Raw genomic sequence first — 6,000 nt, 5'->3', positions numbered from 1 at the left:
ATAGCACTGTGTGCTGGTACACCATTATGTAAAGTATGTCTAATCGCACATTCCCTTCCAGTAGTTTCCACCCTCTGGAAGGTGTATGGAAGACAGGAGAGACCCTGCTGGGATCTACGATTGCTCCCCCTGTTGGCTGATCACACACATTGAGATCAGCAATGCAGGACTCATTTAAGGGACAGTCACATCCATTTTTAGCTTTACCTTCTCTTTGCATTCTTCCTAATGTTACACATTGCCAAAGAGTTCATAGGCATTGTGAGGGAGCGCTTTGTGGCACATGGAGGAGCAGGATATGAAGTATGGTGGTATGGCCCTCTCTAGCCCCCCAGACCTTTGAGTCTCAGCCAGAGCATGACACTGCTCAAAGGCAATGTATGATAACGTGATCATGCTTCCCCTGTAACGCCAGTAATGTGTACCACCAAACAAAAGATTCAGATGGTGGGTATGGGTCCAAGAGGGCAGCCCACAACATAATTTCACCAGGGCCACGCATGTTGTCATTCCAGCACTGTATATTGTGCGTAGATGAATCATTTAAACTCTCTGTGTAATTCTAAGTGACTTGTATTTCCCGGCTGGGCAACAGTTTTATGCAAAATACCTCATCACATAAATACGAATATGATTTAAGGAACAGTAAATATGAGAACAGGCCGCTTTAGGGGCCTGTTACCTGATTAGGCTCCGTGTCACCTCCAACATTACTCAAATAGATTACTTCTGAGGTATGAATTGGTTCTTCGAGCGATATACCATAAACAATGGGCTCATCGTCATACAAATACATCTATATAGCGCAGACCAAGCAGAAGGGGCGGGCACAATCAAAAATACCAGCCCACTTCTCTGACGTCAGGGGCTGCAACCCCTAGCTAGACGTTCTGTTATTGGTCTAGTCGGCGGCCGGTCACGTTGTTCCACTGTTTACATCCTCTCAGCTGTTCGGCCCCCCGCCTCCTCCCACAATCCTTCGCACACATCAAAACAAATAAGGACTCCGGTGGATTGGGAGGCCTCCGTTTAGTCTGTGCGGCATCCCGCTATTAATCCCGGTGTGTTCGCACACCGTTTATACATTTCCTTATCCTGTCACCTGCCAGATAAAAGAGGCCAGAGTGAGTCCCTGCATGCCGGATACCCCTCTGTCCCGCTGCCTGGCCTCTCACGGTGAGTTTTTGGGGTTGGGAGCTGGTCGAGATGGCAGCATTTTCCGTTTACCGTTCCTGAATTACTAAAATAAGCAATATGACATCTTGCCTCCCGATTTCCGTGAAGACTGGCTATCACTTTAGCTTATGCCCTTAACGCCGCCCCCCTTCCCGGTTTACCGCCCTCCCCTAAGACCCGAGGAGGCCCGCAAAGTACCGACTTTCCAGCATACCCTTTGGCGACGGGGTTGGTTGGTGACAGCTGTTTAGCACACCGTGCATACTTTGTGGCTGTGATAGGGATGGACAATATAAGGCCTGTGAGCGGCGTGAAGCCTGTTTTAGAAATCCCGACTAGCTCCTTTGAGAATTATATCAACTTGCCATAAACTTCTAAAAACAAGACCCTAGCGAAATAATCGAATACATTAACGAAGTCCTGAATAACGAAATCTATTGTGGGAATACGTCACCTCTGACCGAACCTCCAACGACACTGACAGATAACACGTTTGGGTTCACCTGCTAGTACGTTATTAACCCCTTCAGTCCCAGAATTTATCAGGACCTAAGAACCCTTTTTTGTCATTTTACTATAAGTTTGTTAAATCAGGATTCCTCCTTTTCCATATTTGATGAAACCACACAAATTAAACATCATTTGTACACCTTCTTTTATAATCCTAGAAATACAGATAACATGCCAATCCCTTTTTTTGGTGGTAGTGACTTTATTGATATCATTAAAAAAAAATAATAAAAAAAAATAATAATAATAATAATAAAAAAAAAATATATATATATATATATATATCTATTTTATTATTTTATCTTTGTTGTAGTTATTGCACTGCACCCACTATTTATTTTTATCTCCTAGCTCCATAGCCCTGCACTGCTCATTGCAATATGTGCGATCAGCCAGCAGGGGGAAGACAGGAAGAGCCCAGCAGGGCTCTGCTTTCCCTTGGTGAAATTCTGGAGAGTGTCAGCACTAACACCCACTGCAAGGGAATGCCTGATCCTGTGATTGGGCATTCTTTTTTTATAATGGTGTACTGGCTTCTGCCGTTAGGGGAGAGTCCGGGCTGTCAATAGAGATAGTTCCTGGTGCTTCAGCCAAGTCAATGTGTACCAGTATGTTGTAATGGTCTTCTTGGTCTATGTTTTCAAGTCATATTGTTATGTCCTAAGGAGACTGGAAGATTTAGCTCTCTAAGGACAGTTCAGAGGGAGCTTAATCTCTATAGCTTGGAGTAAAAAAAGAGAGAGGACATATGATAACATTACTAAATGTTTAAAGCATTTTAAATACAATGAGAAGTTTATTTCAAAGAGGAGAAATGTTAGATCAATAGGTCTTAATCTAATTTTAGGTGATGTAAAGAAGTAGTACTTTACTGAGATGCTGGTAGATAAGTAGGACAGCCATCTAGCAGAAGTGCTACAGTTTAATAAAGTGAGGAAATGAAGTAACAACCAGCATATAGCCTTCAAAGCGACTCTGTATAAAAGAAAAGACCAAGTGTTTGGTTAAGGTTTGCACCTTTGCCTCAGGAAAGAATTGGCAGACTAGATGGGCTGATTGATTTCTATCCGCTGTTAGATTTTATGTTTTTTCTTTCTTTTGTCCTGGATAGGGTTTATATTGTCAGTGCTATTGAGCCATATCGATTTGCTATAAACATCAAGTGTTGCTCTAAGCACATCAATTAAAGAGTTAAGGTTAGGTTAGATGCAGGCTCCTCCCTCCTAAAAGCACCTGACAGTTTTGTCTAGATGACGCAAACAAATCAACTTTATCAGAGCAGCAGAGAGACAATACGGCAGGAGTGTTGTAATCATTACAGAACCTTCTGTACGACGCCATTGTACTGGTTCTTATGCACTTCTTATTTTGATTATTGAAAGAGAGGAGACTGTTTCCTCATTAATTATTGTTGAGATACTTAACATTGCCAAAAAGTTGTCTGTAGTGTTTAGGGTAGTAGAATCTTTATTGCGGTGGTGTTGAGAAATTCTGATTTGGGAGAAGTACAAGTAAAGTTAAAAATAAAAAAAAAATGTACGTGTGTGCTTTGTACAAACATGCCTTGACAACTCAACGCAATTACTTAACATCTATGAAAAGTATATTGTAGTGAAAAAAAATTCTTCATGAACTCGTATTGAGAAATGTCACAAGATGCTTTCATGTCGTCATTCCCCCACTCCTGACCAAAGGGACAGTCCCTTTTTGGAGCTATATCCTCTGTTGTACCTTTTTTTCTCTACAAGCCTTATAAATTATAAGAATACCAAAAAGTCTCATTAACCATTCCTTAAAACCTGTTCTCCTTTGGTTATCTAAAATGTTAGGAGGAATAGGTTCTAACCTATGGTTGTAAAAATCTCCCAAGTAATAGAATACTCCTTGTTTTGTTAAATAAGTAACTTACGGTATCACTATTTAATTTGTCTGCTACACACACACACTTTGTAATGTTGAAAAAAAATATACTCTGTGAGGGTAATATTATTGTTTCATTTAGCCTCTTTGTTTTTAATTTATTTAATATGCTATTTACAAAACTATATATTTTTAATGTCCCTGGTTAACTGAGAATAAATTTGTGTGCCTAACATCCTTTTTTTAAATTTTTTTAAAAAATTGTTTATATATGTTTATTTAGTTTCTCGTTTACAGAAAATCTCCATTTTTTTGTTAATATTACTTATTGCTTCAGCTTTAGCTTCAATTATAAATGTATGTAAAGGGGGAAAAATCTAATTAAATTATATTCTCCCTCTTTCTTTCCCATGGTGGAGTAGATCCTGTAACTGGCATCACACTCCCATCAGTAGTCTCCCCTCACAAAGCTAATTAACCAGTGTCAAGTATTACCATTTCAACCAAATCTTATAAAAACCTTCTGGGTTATTATCAACCTCTATGATAGTTCTTCATTTGGTTTATTGGATTCCAGGATGTCAATGATATAGGCAATAAATACTTTTTCATACGTGTTGGGCTACTGTATGGTTCAGGGAACTGATAGCTAGTGGTTGGTGTTGCTAGGGGCAGATGATACATGCATTTAAATTATTAGAATTTTAGACCCCCCCCCCCAACGCCAAAACCATTATCATGAAAATAAAACCAGGCAGGGTGTAGATGTATCTTGATATGGAATATTGTCACCCTGCAATTAGGCTCTTTTGAACAGCAGGCTAAGATAAGGCCTGTTACTAGGATTGTGAAAATGCAGTACCTTGTGTAAATGACCTGTTGTAACAGGTTTGTTATGTAACTTTTCTCTTATATTTATTTCATCGGGATTTGTTGTTTGCCTTTATCACAATAAACCTACTTTGAATTGTATTTTTGTTCTGTGTCTTCTAGTTATAGATGTTGCGTAATCACATTGGTTACAAAAATCGCTGAACTTATATATGCATGCAGAGGCAAGAAGGTATGTACTTTAAAATTAAAGAAACACTCCTTTAAGAACTTTAAGGGTACTTAATTTAAAGGGTACACTATCCTTGGGTTGCAGCAACTTTATATAATAACGCCTATATTCACAATATTTACACATCATCGGTACTTTAACCTCTTAAGGACTAGCCCTATTTAACACTACAGGACCTGGGCATTTTTTTAAGCTGTAATTTCCTGCTTTCTCAAGTAGTATTCCCAGAAAAAAATATATATCTTAAGGGACATTCTTTTGATACCACATTCGTATATGTAAGAAATTAATTTTTTTATTAAGAAAATATAAACACCTTTTAAGCACAACACCACCCTTACTAAAGTTACTAATTAGTAATTTCAGCATCTCTGTCTCCAACAACACCCCCCTATCCGTGAACCCCAAGGTTCAGTTCTGACCCTTTTTGTTCTTGCCCCTCACTTGCCAAATTAATCTCAGCCATTGGCTTTCAATACCACCCGTATGGTGATGACACTCAGATTTACCTATCCTCTCTGGACCTCTCTCCCCCTCTGTCTTACATTATGTAACCAACTGCCTCTCCTCTGCATCTAGCTGGTTGTCTGCAGGTTTACTAAAACTTTCTGTCTTTCTAAAACCAAACTCCTCATCTTCCCTCCCTCCAATGCTAACATTCCCTCATCAGTCTCACTCAATGTTAATGAGGCAATAATTTCCCCATCCCCTCGCACTCAATGCCTCAGTGTCACCCTTGACATTGACCTCGTATTAACCCCCACATTCAGTCTGCCTCAAAAAACTACAGTCTCCATCTTAAAAACATTGCACCATTCGTCCCTTCCTAACACAAGATTCTACTAAGGCTCTTGTCCATGGCTTCGTTATCTCCCACCTTGACTATTGTAATTCTGTTTTAGCTGGTCTCCATTGTACCAGTCTCGCCCCTCTACAAACCACCATGAACATAGCTGCTGGACTTATCTTTTTTTCCCATTGGTTAACTAAGACCTCTCCCCTCAGTCTCTTTGCTGGCTGCCTGTGCGCTTCAGGGTTCATTTCAAAATCCTGGCTCTTACTTCAAAGCTCTTCGTAGCCCTTCACCTACATAATCTCCACACTCATCTCTAAATCCAATTCTGCCTGGTCTCTCCACTCATCCAAAGATCTCAGTCTGTCATCTTTTCTGATTTTCTAGTTCTCGTGCGTGCTTGCAAGATTTCTCAAGGTTAGTCCCGTCCTCTGCCCTTCGGTCTTTCAAAAACTCCCTCAAACTTTTTTTTAAGGACACCTACGAAGTTATGTGTTAACCCACTTCCATCCATATTCCATAGCTTACCTTTCCTAGTCTCTCTCCTGCAATACTTGTACTAGTGTGGTTGGCCTATCCCTAGCAGTGGCACGTTGAC

The 6,000-nt window shown here is 40.0% G+C and overlaps 1 protein-coding gene across 2 annotated transcripts in view; it reads left to right on the top strand.

Moving 5' to 3' along the window:
* Window positions 1–986: 986 nt before the first annotated feature.
* Window positions 987–6,000, top strand: part of PCMTD1 (protein-L-isoaspartate (D-aspartate) O-methyltransferase domain containing 1) — a 35,542-nt gene continuing 30,528 nt past the window's right edge. The window contains exons 1-2 of one of the 2 annotated variants that reach the window (XM_053468240.1): window positions 987–1,176; window positions 4,540–4,609. The gene's annotated coding sequence lies outside the window, so the exon portion shown is untranslated. The remainder of the gene's footprint in view (window positions 1,177–4,539; window positions 4,610–6,000) is intronic. The other variant, XM_053468239.1, reaches the window with a different exon arrangement.

Source organism: Spea bombifrons, chromosome 5, assembly GCF_027358695.1.
Source record: "Spea bombifrons isolate aSpeBom1 chromosome 5, aSpeBom1.2.pri, whole genome shotgun sequence".
In the NCBI taxonomy this organism is placed as follows: Eukaryota; Metazoa; Chordata; class Amphibia; order Anura; family Pelobatidae; genus Spea; species Spea bombifrons.
Note: the sequence above shows the minus strand (reverse complement) of the source record. Positions and strands in the feature narration are given on the sequence as shown.